The sequence below is a fragment of the Anopheles funestus genome, assembly GCF_943734845.2.
Source record: "Anopheles funestus chromosome X unlocalized genomic scaffold, idAnoFuneDA-416_04 X_unloc_18, whole genome shotgun sequence".
Taxonomy (NCBI): domain Eukaryota; kingdom Metazoa; phylum Arthropoda; class Insecta; order Diptera; family Culicidae; genus Anopheles; species Anopheles funestus.
In genome coordinates this window covers 15418-30820 of record NW_026045127.1, presented here as the reverse complement: position 1 = coordinate 30820, position 15403 = coordinate 15418, and the positions used below count along the sequence as shown (strand labels likewise).

Here is a 15403-nt window from a genome sequence, read left to right as displayed (position 1 = left end):
TATCGCGCGCTCGCGCGTGCGCATGCGCACTCGCACAGCTGATCGATCGTATACCACCCCCACCGAAAATAAACAACACCGGCAACCGTCTCTTTTTTATCGTGCGCGCTCCTTCCCACCTTAGCGCGGTATCGATGTGAACCGTACCACGGTCGAGGTTGAAATGAGCTCGTCCAGGTGGGTTTCCCCCACTCTCGCGCATGCGCACTCGCACAGCAACAGCTGATCGATCGTATACCACCCCCACCGAAAATAAACATCACCGGCAACCGTCTCTTTTTTATCGTGCGCGCTCCTTCGTGCCTTAGCGCGGTATCGATGTGAACCGTACCACGGTCGAGGTTGAAATGAGCTCGTCCAGGTGGGTTTCCCCCACTCTCGCGCATGCGCATGCGCACTCGCACAGCTGATCGAACGTATGCCCACCCCACCGAAAATAAACATCACCGGCAACCGTCTCTTTTTTATCGTGCGCGCTCCTTCCCGCGTTAGCGCGGTATCGATGTGAACCGTACCACGGTCGAGGTTGAAATGAGCTCGTCCAGGTGGGTTTCCCCCACTCTCGCACACGCGGTCGCGCGCTGGCTCAAGATTGGCCCGTTCCGTGGCGTACTAATACATGCTCATAAAAAGCGTCAAACCCGTTTCTCGCTTTGCGGGCAACGTGCACAAAGCGGAGAACGGGTTCGACACCACCGGCCCTCGTGTAGCGATAGGAAAACGTTTGCCGGTGTTTGTAAATATGCGTATTTTTTGCCGGATTTGAGCGTTCTGATTGGCTTGTAACGCTAGTATGGAAACGTAAACGCCCAGCGTGACGATTCGAGCGGGATGAAGCGATCTGAAACCCCGGGCGCGGGAACGGCTCATCCGAAAAGCGTTACATTAACGAAAATATATATTATGACTAGCTTAAACTCCGGGCCCGGTAGATTACAGGGCTACGCACGATAAGGGGATACGCATGATAAGGGGATGTGAGAAGATAGGGGATGTGAGAAGATAGGGGATGTAAGAAGATAGGGGATGTGAGAAGATAGGGGATGTAAGAAGATAGGGGATGTGAGAAGATAGGGGGGGGGGAGGGTCGTGGAAGACTGTTAGCTTGCATTCATCGAGATCTCTCCAAATCACTAAGAAAATCCAAAATCGGTTGGTAAATGACTGAGATATGGGCAAACATAGAAGTTGAAATGCGAACCGCGAGAAATCAGCCTGAAGGTAGGCAATTCGTATAAGCCATTCAATGTATTAGAAGTTACTTTTTCGAATAACTTTTTCCACAGACATCTGAGCACATCGACGTAGAACAACTTATGGTAGCTAATGAGCAGATCTATCCAAATCTGTGTCAAAATTGAAGATCCATTGCAAACTGACCGAGTTATAAGCATGCAAAGTGGCCAAATGATTAATTGTTTTGTAAAAACCGTGAAAATGTTAAGTCTTTGTATCTTGAATAACTTTTTCCACAGACATCTTAGCACATCGACGTAGAACAACTTATGGTAGCTTATGAGCAGATCTATCCAAACCTAAGTCACAATTGAAGATCCATTGGAAACTGACCGAGTTATAAGCATCCAAAGTGGCAAAATGAGGCAATTTTTTTCTTGTAAATACCGAGGAAATTTTAAGTCTTTGTATCTCGAATAACATTTGACACGGACAACTTAGCACATCGGCGTAGAATAACTTTTGGTAGCTAATGAGAAGATCTATCCATATCTGTGTTACAATTGAAGATCCATTGGAAACTGACCGAGTTATAAGCATCCAAAGTGGCAAAATGAGGCAATTTTTTTCTTGTAAATACCGAGAATAGTTTAAGTCTTTGTATCTCGAATAACATTTGACACGGACAACTTAGCACATCGGCGTAGAATAACTTTTGGTAGCTAATGAGAAGATCTATCCATATCTGTGTTACAATTGAAGATCCATTGGAAACTGACCGAGTTATGGCAGGTGACAGAAAAAGGTTAGGTCGCGAATAACTTTTTTGTCCGACATCGGAGCACATGGTCGTGGAAGACTTTTATCTCGCATTCATCGAGATCTATCCAAATCACAAAGAAAATATTAAAATCAGTTGGTAAATGACTGAAATATGGGCAAAAATAGAAGTTGAAATGCGAACCGCGAGAAATCAGCCTGGAGGTAGGCAATTCGTATACGCCATTCAATGTATTAGAAGTTACTTTTTCGAATAACTTTTTCCACAGACATCTTAGCACATCGACGTAGAACAACTTATGGTAGCTAATGAGCAGATCTATCCAAATCTGTGTCACAATTGAAGATCCATTGCAAACTGACCGAGTTATAAGCATGCAAAGTGGCCAAATGATTAATTGTTTTGTAAAAACCGTGAAAATGTTAAGTCTTTGTATCTCGAATAACTTTTTCCACAGACATCTGAGCGCATCGGCGTAGAATAACTTTTGGTAGCTAATGAGAAGATCTATCCATATCTGTGTTACAATTGAAGATCCATTGGAAACTGACCGAGTTATAAGCATCCAAAGTGGCAAAATGGGGAATTTTTTTTTTGGAAAAACCGAGAAAATTTTAAGTCTTTGTATCTCGAATAACATTTGACACGGACAACTTAGCACATCGGCGTAGAATAACTTTTGGTAGCTTATGTAAAGATCTATCCATATCTGTGTTACAATTGAAGATCCATTGGAAACTGACCGAGTTATAAGCATCCAAAGTGGCAAAATGAGGCAATTTTTTTTTTTGTAAATACCGAGAAAATTTTAAGTCTTTGTATCTCGAATAACATTTGACACGGACAACTTAGCACATCGGCGTAGAATAACTTTTGGTAGCTAATGAGAAGATCTATCCATATCTGTGTTACAATTGAAGATCCATTGGAAACTGACCGAGTTATAAGCATGCAAAGTGGCAAAATGAGGCAATTTTTTTCTTGTAAATACCGAGAAAATTTTAAGTCTTTGTATCTCGAATAACATTTGACACGGACAACTTAGCACATCGGCGTAGAATAACTTTTGGTAGCTAATGAGAAGATCTATCCATATCTGTGTTATAATTGAAGATCCATTGGAAACTGACCGAGTTATAAGCATCCAAAGTGGCAAAATGAGGAATTTTTTTCTTGTAAATACCGAGAAAATTTTAAGTCTTTGTATCTCGAATAACATTTGACACGGACAACTTAGCACATCGGCGTAGAATAACTTTTGGTAGCTACTGAGAAGATCTATTCATATTTGTGTTACAATTGAAGATCCATTGGAAACTGACCGAGTTATAAGCATCCAAAGTGGCAAAATGAGTATTCACGAAAGCGCCTCGCGCACTTGGTCGGGTTTTTGGTCCAACTTGCACCATTTTTGGCCCGTATTTGCCCCATAGCTCCGCCGGTATCCAAGATATCGCCACACTTTCTTCTGGCCATGGCTAGATGGCACTTGTGGCTAGATTTCTTCCATGCACCACTAATCGCTACCATGTCTGTGGCCGGAGCTATTCGACGAACAACCATCGCATTTACCTAGGTACTTTTTCGGGTTTTTGGTCCAACTTGCACCATTTTTGGCCCGTATTTGCCCCATAGCTCCGCCGGTATCCAAGATATCGCCACACGTTCTTCTGGCCATGGCTAGATGGCACTTGTGGCTAGATTTCTTCCATGCACCACTAATCGCTACCATGTCTGTGGCCGGAGCTATTCACGAAAGCGTCTCGCGCACTTGGTCGGGTTTTTGGTCCAACTTGCACCATTTTTGGCCCGTATTTGCCCCATAGCTCCGCCGGTATCCAAGATATCGCCACACTTTCTTCTGGCCATGGCTAGATGGCACTTGTGGCTAGATTTCTTCCATGCACCACTAATCGCTACCATGTCTGTGGCCGGAGCTATTCACGAAAGCGTCTCGCGCACTTGGTCGGGTTTTTGGTCCAACTTGCACCATTGTTGGCCCGTATTTGCCCCATACCTCCGCCGGTATCCAAGATATCGCCACACTTTCTTCTGGTCATGGCTAGATGGCACTTGTGGCTAGATTTCTTCCATGCACCACTAATCGCTACCATGTCTGTGGCCGGAGCTATTCGACGAACAACCATCGCATTTACCTAGGTACTTTTTCGGGTTTTTGGTCCAACTTGCACCATTTTTGGCCCGTATTTGCCCCATAGCTCCGCCGGTATCCAAGATATCGCCACACTTTCTTCTGGCCATGGCTAGATGGCACTTGTGGCTAGATTTCTTCCATGCACCACTAATCGCTACCATGTCTGTGGCCGGAGCTATTTGACGAACAACCATCGCATTTACCTAGGTACTTTTTCGGGTTTTTGGTCCAACTTGCACCATTTTTGGCCCGTATTTGCCCCATAGCTCCGCCGGTATCCAAGATATCGCCACACTTTCTTCTGGCCATGGCTAGATGGCACTTGTGGCTAGATTTCTTCCATGCACCACTAATCGCTACCATGTCTGTGGCCGGAGCTATTTGACGAACAACCATCGCATTTACCTAGGTACTTTTTCGGGTTTTTGGTCCAACTTGCACCATTTTTGGCCCGTATTTGCCCCATAGCTCCGCCGGTATCCAAGATATCGCCACACGTTCTTCTGGCCATGGCTAGATGGCACTTGTGGCTAGATTTCTTCCATGCACCACTAATCGCTACCATGTCTGTGGCCGGAGCTATTCACGAAAGCGCCTCGCGCACTTGGTCGGGTTTTTGGTCCAACTTGCACCATTTTTGGCCCGTATTTGCCCCATAGCTCCGCCGGTATCCAAGATATTGCCACACGTTCTTCTGGCCATGGCTAGATGGCACTTGTGGCTAGATTTCTTCCATGCACCACTAATCGCTACCATGTCTGTGGCCGGAGCTATTTGACGAACAACCATCGCATTTACCTAGGTACTTTTTCGGGTTTTTGGTCCAACTTGCACCATTTTTGGCCCGTATTTGCCCCATAGCTCCGCCGGTATCCAAGATATCGCCACACGTTCTTCTGGCCATGGCTAGATGGCACTTGTGGCTAGATTTCTTCCATGCACCACTAATCGCTACCATGTCTGTGGCCGGAGCTATTCACGAAAGCGCCTCGCGCACTTGGTCGGGTTTTTGGTCCAACTTGCACCATTTTTGGCCCGTATTTGCCCCATAGCTCCGCCGGTATCCAAGATATCGCCACACGTTCTTCTGGCCATGGCTAGATGGCACTTGTGGCTAGATTTCTTCCATGCACCACTAATCGCTACCATGTCTGTGACCGGAGCTATTCGACGAACAACCATCGCATTTACCTAGGTACTTTTTCGGGTTTTTGGTCCAACTTGCACCATTTTTAGCTTATGAGCTTATGAGAAGATCTATCCATATCTGTGTTACAATTGAAGATCCATTGGAAACTGACCGAGTTATAAGCATGCAAAGTGGCAAAATGAGAATTTTTTTTTTTTTGAAAAACCGAGAAAATTTTAAGTCTTTGTATCTCGAATATCATTTGACACGGACAACTAAGCACATCGGCGTTGAATAACTTTTGGTAGCTAATGAGAAGATCTATCCATATCTGTGTTACAATTGAAGATCCATTGGAAACTGACCGAGTTATAAGCATCCAAAGTGGCAAAATGAGAAATCTTTTTTTTTTTCAATTTTTTTTAAATCAAATTTATTTACGACCTCGCTGCTGCTTGCTCAAATAGCCCAGGTCGATAACTGCTTGCTGTGCCATCACCCACAGTGAAGGTTCAAATCTCGCTTTTACAAAATCTTTTTTTTTCAATTTTTTTTAAATCAAATGTATTTACGACCTCGCTGCTGCTTGCTCAAATAGCCCATGTCGATAACTGCTTGCTGTGCCATCACCCACAGTGAAGGTTCAAATCTCGCTTTTACAAAATCTTTTTTTTCAATTTTTTTTAAATCAAATTTATTTACGACCTCGCTGCTGCTTGCTCAAATAGCCCATGTCGATAACTGCTTGCTGTGCCATCACCCACAGTGAAGGTTCAAATCTCGCTTTTACAAAATCTTTTTTTTCAATTTTTTTTAAATCAAATTTATTTACGACCTCGCTGCTGCTTGCTCAAATAGCTCATGTCGATAACTGCTTGCTGTGCCATCACCCACAGTGAAGGTTCAAATCTCGCTTTTACAAAATCTTTTTTTTCAATTTTTTTTAAATCAAATTTATTTACGACCTCGCTGCTGCTTGCTCAAATAGCCCAGGTCGATAACTGCTTGCTGTGCCATCACCCACAGTGAAGGTTCAAATCTCGCTTTTACAAAATCTTTTTTTTTCAATTTTTTTTAAATCAAATTTATTTACGACCTCGCTGCTGCTTGCTCAAATAGCCCAGGTCGATAACTGCTTGCTGTGCCATCACCCACAGTGAAGGTTCAAATCTCGCTTTTTCAAAATCTTTTTTTTCAATTTTTTTTAAATCAAATTTATTTACGACCTCGCTGCTGCTTGCTCAAATAGCCCATGTCGATAACTGCTTGCTGTGCCATCACCCACAGTGAAGGTTCAAATCTCGCTTTTACAAAATCTTTTTTTTCAATTTTTTTTAAATCAAATTTATTTACGACCTCGCTGCTGCTTGCTCAAATAGCCCAGGTCGATAACTGCTTGCTGTGCCATCACCCACAGTGAAGGTTCAAATCTCGCTTTTACAAAATCTTTTTTTTTTCATTTTTTTTTAAATCAAATTTATTTACGACCTCGCTGCTGCTTGCTCAAATAGCCCATGTCGATAACTGCTTGCTGTGCCATCACCCACAGTGAAGGTTCAAATCTCGCTTTTACAAAATCTTTTTTTTAAATTTTTTTTAAATCAAATTTATTTACGACCTCGCTGCTGCTTGCTCAAATAGCCCAGGTCGATAACTGCTTGCTGTGCCATCACCCACAGTGAAGGTTCAAATCTCGCTTTAACAAAATCTTTTTTTTCAATTTTTTTTAAATCAAATTTATTTACGACCTCGCTGCTGCTTGCTCAAATAGCCCATGTCGATAACTGCTTGCTGTGCCATCACCCACAGTGAAGGTTCAAATCTCGCTTTTACAAAATCTTTTTTTTCAATTTTTTTTAAATCAAATTTATTTACGACCTCGCTGCTGCTTGCTCAAATAGCCCTTGTCGATAACTGCTTGCTGTGCCATCACCCACAGTGAAGGTTCAAATCTCGCTTTTACAAAATCTTTTTTTTCAATTTTTTTTAAATCAAATTTATTTACGACCTCGCTGCTGCTTGCTCAAATACCCCATGTCGATAACTGCTGACAATAATGATAATGTTGACAATAATATATGCAATTGTGTGTGCACATAAATTTTTTACCCATACGCGGAACCTTCCGGCGTAAATTGCAATTCAATTTAAGCCAATGTTTTAAATTGCATTTTGATTTCATCTTCATTACAGTATTCCACGTGTGTGATACAATTAAATATACATTTAACAAATCGTGAAGTTTTCTGCAAGAATATGTGCAAAACTGTTTGTAATGGCAACCGTTCAAAATATGGGCGTGCGGTTTTTTTTATTTAATTACATTAAATTGTATTTTATCAAATGAGCCCATTCAGGTGTTCCACCACTCTCTGTTGCTCTCTCGCACTGATTGATCGAATCGTTCCCATGCGAAAGAATGGGAAGAAAAGGTTTGATTTATTTTTTGTTAGTACTGTTTTAAATCGGATTTTGGTCGGCTGTTATGATCATTGATTGTGTAGAATTGATTGAAATTAAGTTTAATAGAAAAAAAAATAATTTAATTAAATTTATTATAATTTTTTTTCATTTTATTCTAAATGAAATAATTTAGTTTAATTTAATAGAATTTAATTTATTCGAATTTAATTCAATTTAATTTAATTCAATGTAATTTAATTTAATTTAATTTTAATTAAATCCATAACATTTCATTTCATTTCATTTCATTTCATGTCGTTTCATGTCGTTTCATGTCATTTCATGTCATTTCATGCACAGCAATATCGCAATATCGAACATATGGCACAACCCCCACCCACAAAAAAAACACCGGCAACAGCTGTTGATACGGTGCGCGCTCCGTTTGCCTTAGCGCGGTATCGATGTGAAAGAAAGGGAAGCAAAGGTTTGATTTATTTTTTGTTAATACTGTTATAAATCGGATTTTGGTCGGCTGTTATGATCGTTGATTGTGTAAAATTGATTGAAATAAAGTTTAATAGAAAAAAAAATAATTTAATTTAATTTATTACAATTTATTTTAATTTTAATAAAAACGAAATAATTTAATTTAATAGAATTTAATTTAATTTAATTGCCCTTTATTTCAATTCATTTCATTTAATTCAATATCACGCGCCGCAATAACGCGTGCGCATAAATACGCATGCATGCAACCGCACGCAACAAATGATCGAACGTATGCCACCACAACGCGACAACGTCAAGGTCAACAGCTGTTGGTACCGCGCGCGATCCGTTTGCCTTAGCGCGGTATCGATGTGAAAGAAAGGGAAGCAAAGGTTTGATTTATTTTTTGTTAATACTGTTATAAATCGGATTTTGGTCGGCTGTTATGATCATTGATTGTGTAGAATTGATTGAAATAAAGTTTGATAGAAATAAAATAATTTAATTTAATTTAATAGAATTTATTTTAATTTTATTTTAAATTAAATAATTTATTTTAATTTAATAGAATTTAATGTAATTTAATTGCACTTTATGTCAATTCATTTCAATTCATTCAATATCACGCGCCGCAATAACGCGCGCGCATAAATACGCACGCATGCAACCGCACGCAACAGCTGATCGAACGTATGCCACCCACCCCCACCCACAAAAAACCACACCGGCAACAGCTGTTGGTACCGTGCGCGCTCCGTTTGCCTTAGCGCGGTATCGATGTGAAAGAAAGGGAAGCAAAGGTTTGATTCATTTTTTGTTAATACTGTTATAAATCGGATTTTGGTCGGCTATTTTGATCATTGATTGTGTAGAATTGATTGAAATGAAGTTGGATAGAAAAAAAATAATTTAATTTAATTTAATATAATTTATTTTAATTTTAATAAAAACGAAATAATTTAGTTTAATTTAATAGCATTTAATTTAATTTAATTTCATTTTATGTCAATTCATTTCAATTCATTCAATATCACGCGCCGCAATAACGCGCGCGCATAAATACGCACGCATGCAACCGCACGCAACAGCTGATCGAACGTATGCCACCCACCCCCACCCACCCACAAAAAACCACAACGGCAACAGCTGTTGGTACCGTGCGCGCTCCGTTTGCCTTAGCGCGGTATCGATGTGAAAGAAAGGGAAGCAAAGGTTTGATTTATTTTTTGTTAATACTGTTATAAATCGGATTTTGGTCGGTTGTTATGATCATTGATTGTGTAGAATTGATTGAAATAAAGTTTGATAGAAAAAAAATAATTTAATTTAATTTATTATAATTTATTTTAATTTTAATTAAAAATGAAATAATTTATTTTAATTTAATTGAATTTAATGTAATTTAATTGCACTTTATGTCAATTCATTTCAATTCATTCAATATCACGCGCCGCAATAACGCGCGCGCATAAATACGCACGCATGCAACCGCACGCAACAGCTGATCGAACGTATGCCACCCACCCCCACCCACCCACAAAAAACCACAACGGCAACAGCTGTTGGTACCGTGCGCGCTCCGTTTGCCTTAGCGCGGTATCGATGTGAAAGAAAGGGAAGCAAAGGTTTGATTTATTTTTTGTTAATACTGTTATAAATCGAATTTTGGTCGGCTGTTATGATCATTGATTGTGTAGAATTGATTGATATAAAGTTTAATAGGAAAAAATAATTTAATTTAATTTATTATAATTTATTTTAATTTTAATTAAAAATGAAATAATTTATTTTAATTTAATAGAATTTAATGTAATTTAATTGCACTTTATTTCAATTCATTTCATTTCATTCAATATCACGCGCCGCAATAACGCGCGCGCATAAATACGCACGCATGCAACCGCACGCAACAGCTGATCGAACGTATGGCACCACCCCCACCCACAAAAAAAAAAACACACCGGCAACAGCTGTTGATACGGTACGCGCTCCGTTTGCCTTAGCGCGGTATCGATGTGAAAGAAAGGGAAGCAAAGGTTTGATTTAGTTTTTGTTAATACTGATATAAATCGGATTTTGGTCGGCTGTTATGATCATTGATTGTGTAGAATTGATTGAAATGAAGTTGGATAGAAAAAGAATAATTTGATTTAATTTATTACAATTTATTTTCATTTTATTAAAAATGAAATAATTTAATTTAATTTAATAGAATTTAATGTAATTTAATTGCACTTTATTTCAATTCATTTCATTTCATTCAATATCACGCGCCGCAATAACGCGCGCGCATAAATACGCACGCATGCAACCGCACGCAACAGCTGATCGAACATATGGCATCACCCCCACCCACAAAAAACCACACCGGCAACAGCTGTTGATACGGTGCGCGCTCCGTTTGCCTTAGCGCGGTATCGATGTGAAAGAAAGGGAAGCAAAGGTTTGATTTATTTTTTGTTAATACTGTTATAAATCGGATTTTGGTCGGCTGTTATGATCATTGATTGTGTAAAATTGATTAAAATGAAGTTTAATAGAAAAAAAATAATTTAATTTAATTTAATATAATTTATTTTAATTTTATTAAAAATGAAATAATTTAATTTAATTTAATAGAATTTAATTTATTCGAATTTAATTCAATTTAATTTAATTCAATGTAATTTAATTTAATTTAATTTTAATTAAATCCATAACATTTCATTTCATTTCATTTCATTTCATGTCGTTTCATGTCGTTTCATGTCATTTCATGTCATTTCATGCACAGCAATATCGCAATATCGAACATATGGCACAACCCCCACCCACAAAAAAAAACACCGGCAACAGCTGTTGATACGGTGCGCGCTCCGTTTGCCTTAGCGCGGTATCGATGTGAAAGAAAGGGAAGCAAAGGTTTGATTTATTTTTTGTTAATACTGTTATAAATCGGATTTTGGTCGACTGTTATGATCATTGATTGTGTAGAATTGATTGAAATAAAGTTTGTTAGAAAAAAATAATTTAATTTAATTTATTATAATTTATTTTAATTTTAATTAAAAATGAAATAATTTATTTTAATTTAATAGAATTTAATGTAATTTAATTGCACTTTATTTCAATTCATTTCATTTCATTCAATATCACGCGCCGCAATAACGCGCGCGCATAAATACGCACGCATGCAACCGCACGCAACAGCTGATCGAACGTATGGCACCATCCCCACCCACAAAAAAAACACCGGCAACAGCTGTTGGTACCGTGCGCGCTCCGTTTGCCTTAGCGCGGTATCGATGTGAAAGAAAGGGAAGCAAAGGTTTGATTTATTTTTTGTTAATACTATTATAAATCGGATTTTGGTCGGCTGTTATGATCATTGATTGTGTAGAATTGATTGATATAAAGTTTAATAGGAAAAAATAATTTAATTTAATTTATTATAATTTATTTTAATTTTATTTTAAATTAAATAATTTATATTAATTTAATAGAATTTAATGTAATTTAATTGCACTTTATTTCAATTCATTTCAATTCATTCAATATCACGCGCGCGCATAAATACGCACGCATGCAACCGCACGCAACAGCTGATCGAACGTATGGCACCATCCCCACCCACAAAAAAAAACACCGGCAACAGCTGTTGATACGGTGCGCGCTCCGTTTGCCTTAGCGCGGTATCGATGTGAAAGAAAGGGAAGCAAAGGTTTGATTTATTTTTTGTTAATACTGTTATAAATCGGATTTTGGTCGGCTGTTATGATCATTGATTGTGTAGAATTGATTGAAATAAAGTTTAATAGGAAAAAATAATTTAATTTAATTTATTATAATTTATTTTAATTTTAATTAAAAATGAAATAATTTTTTTTAATTTAATAGATTTTAATTTAATTCCGTTCCGGTGTAAAATACAATTCAATTTTAATGCCATGCGGAAAATGTGCCGAACTTGTCCGCTACACCTAATGAAAGCTTCATATTGTACCCAAACGAAAGCTTTACATCAAAAGCTCTGTGATGCGAGAGCTTTTCCATATGCATTTTAACCATTTGGAAAGCTTTACCGCCATTTGCATTGGGTGTGTAGTAAAAGTGATGTCAGTAAAAATGTCATCGCAGATTCATAACGTAATAATGTCGAATTATGCATATATTTTCGGCTCAACTGTCATTTATTGGGTTTGTTGACAATAATATATGCAATTGTGTGTGCAAATAAATTTTTTACCCACACGGGGAACCTTCCGGCGTAAATTGCAATTCAATTTAAGCCAATGTTTTAAATTGCATTTTGATTTCATCTTCATTACAGTATTCCACTTATTATGTGTGGCAGTGTGTGATACAATTAAATAAACATTTAACAAATCGTGAAGTTTTCTGCAAGAATATGTGCAAAACTGTTTGTAATGGCAACCGTTCAAAATATGGGCGTGCGGTTTTTTTTATTTAATTACATTAAATTGTATTTTATCAAATGAGCCCATTCAGGTGTTCCACCACTCTCTGTTGCTCTCTCGCACTGATTGATCGAATCGTTCCCATGCGAAAGAATGGGAAGCAAAGGTTTGATTTATTTTTTGTTAGTGCTGTTTTAAATCGGATTTTGGTCAGCTGTTATGATCATTGATTGTGTAGAATTGATTGAAATTAAGTTTAATAGAAAAAAAATAATTTAATTTAATTTATTATAATTTATTTTAATTTTATTTAAAATGAAATAATTTAATTTAATTTAATAGAATTTAATTTATTCGAATTGAATTCAATTTACTTTAATACAATGTAATTTAATTTAATTTAATTTTAATTAAATCCATAACATTTCATTTCATTTCATTTCATTTCATGTCGTTTCATGTCGTTTCATGTCATTTCATGTCATTTCATGCACAGCAATATCGCAATATCGAACATATGGCACAACCCCCACCCACAAAAAACAACACCGGCAACAGCTGTTGATACGGTGCGCGCTCCGTTTGCCTTAGCGCGGTATCGATGTGAAAGAAAGGGAAGCAAAGGTTTGATTTATTTTTTGTTAATACTGTTAGAAATCGGATTTTGGTCGGCTGTTATGATCATTGATTGAAATAAAGTTTGTTAGAAAAAAAATAATTTAATTTAATTTTTTACATATTATTTTAATTCTATTAAAAATGAAATATTGTAGTTTAATAGAATTCAATTTAGTTTAATTTAAATGAACTATATTTCAATTCATTTCATTTAATTCAATATCACGCGCCGCAATAACGTGCGCGCATAAATACGCACGCATGCAACCGCACGCAACAGCTGATCGAACGTATGCCACCCACCCCCACCCACTCGCGAAAAACACCGGCAACCGGCTGTTGGTACCGTGCGCGCTCCGTTTGCCTTAGCGCGGTATCGATGTGAAAAAAAGGGAAGCAAAGGTTTGATTTATTTTTTGTTAATACTGTTATAAATCGGATTTTGGTCGGCTGTTATGATCATTGATTGTGGAGAATTGATTGAAATAAAGTTGAATAGAAAAAAAATAATTTAATTTAATTTATTACAATTTATTTTAATTTTATTTAAAATGAAATAATTTAATTTAATTTAATTTAATTTAATTTAATTTAATTGAACTATATTTCAATTCATTTCATTTAATATCACGCGCCGCAATAACGCGCGCGCATAAATACGCACGCATGAAACCGCACGCAACAGCTGATCGAACATATGCCACCACAACGCGACACCGTCAAGGTCAACAGCTGTTGGTACCGTGCGCGCTCCGTTTGCCTTAGCGCGGTATCGATGTGAAAGAAAGGGAAGCAAAGTTTGATTTATTTTTTTTTAATACTGTTATAAATCGGATTTTGGTCGGCTGTTATGATAATTGATTGTGGAGAATTGGTTGAAATAAAGTTTGATAGAAATGAAATAATTTAATTTAATTTATCATAATTTATTTTAATTTTATTTCAAATTAAATAATTAAGTTTAATTTAATATAATTTAATTTAATTTAATTAAACTATATTTCAATTCATTTCATTTCATTCAATACCACGCGCCGCAATAACGCGCGCGCATAAATACGCACGCATGCAACCGCACGCAACAGCTGATCAAACGTATGCCACCACAACGCGACACCGTCAACAGCTGTTGGTACCGTGCGCGCTCCGTTTGCCTTAGCGCGGTATCGATGTGAAAGAAAGGGAAGCAAAGTTTGATTTATTTTTTGTTAATACTGTTATAAATCGGATTTTGGTCGGCTGTTATGATAATTGATTGTGGAGAATTGGTTGAAATAAAGTTTGATAGAAATGAAATAATTTAATTTAATTTATCATAATTTATTTTAATTTTATTTCAAATTAAATAATTAATTTTAATTTAATATAATTTAATTTAATTTAATTAAACTATATTTCAATTCATTTCATTTCATTCAATACCACGCGCCGCAATAACGCGCGCGCATAAATACGCACGCATGCAACCGCACGCAACAGCTGATCGAACGTATGCCACCACAACGCGACACCGTCAACAGCTGTTGGTACCGTGCGCGCTCCGTTTGCCTTAGCGCGGTATCGATGTGAACCGTGCCGCGGTCGAGGTTGAAATGAGCTCGTCCAGGTGGGTTTCCCCCACTCTCGCGTTTTCTCCCGCGCACTAATTGGTCGAAGCGTTCCCATACCGAAGAGAGGGAATGGCAAATGTTGGCTGAATTGTAAATGGTATGTCTGAAATCGGATATCCGCTTTAATAGCAAATAAGTTTTATTTTATTTAAAATTAATTACACTAAATGAAATTAATTTCACTGCAATGCACATAAGTTAGGTTAAATAGAATGTATGAAGGTGGTTTGAAATTATTTAATGTAAAATGTTAATAAATGTATTCATTTATTTAATTAATTATTGGAATTATAGTGAAGTGTATTAAATTGCATAAAATGAAATAATTGTTTAAATTTATTTATTCAATTAAGTGTTATGAAATGTGAAGAATGTAGTGTAATTTATATTGTTTTTTAATTTATTAAAAACTTAATGTACAATTATTTAATTAAATTCAATGTAATGCAATATAATTAAATTTCAATAAATTTAATTTAATTTAATTTAATTTAATTTAGTTTAATTTTATTTTAATTTATTTTAATTTACTTTAATTTATTTAATTTTATTTAATGTAATTATACTTTTATTAAATTTAATTTTAATTTAATTTAATTTAATATAATTGAATTTATATGAATTTAATTCAATTTAATTTAA

General features: G+C 36.8%; 1 long non-coding RNA gene across 1 annotated transcript in view; it reads left to right on the top strand.

Annotated features, from left to right (window-relative positions):
- Positions 1-15146, top strand: part of LOC125773029 (uncharacterized) — a 31400-nt gene extending 16254 nt beyond the window's left edge. Inside the window, exon 3 of the long non-coding RNA XR_007419845.1 lies at positions 14984-15146. This is a non-coding gene — a long non-coding RNA (uncharacterized LOC125773029). The remainder of the gene's footprint in view (positions 1-14983) is intronic.
- The last annotated feature ends 257 nt before the right edge of the window (positions 15147-15403 follow it).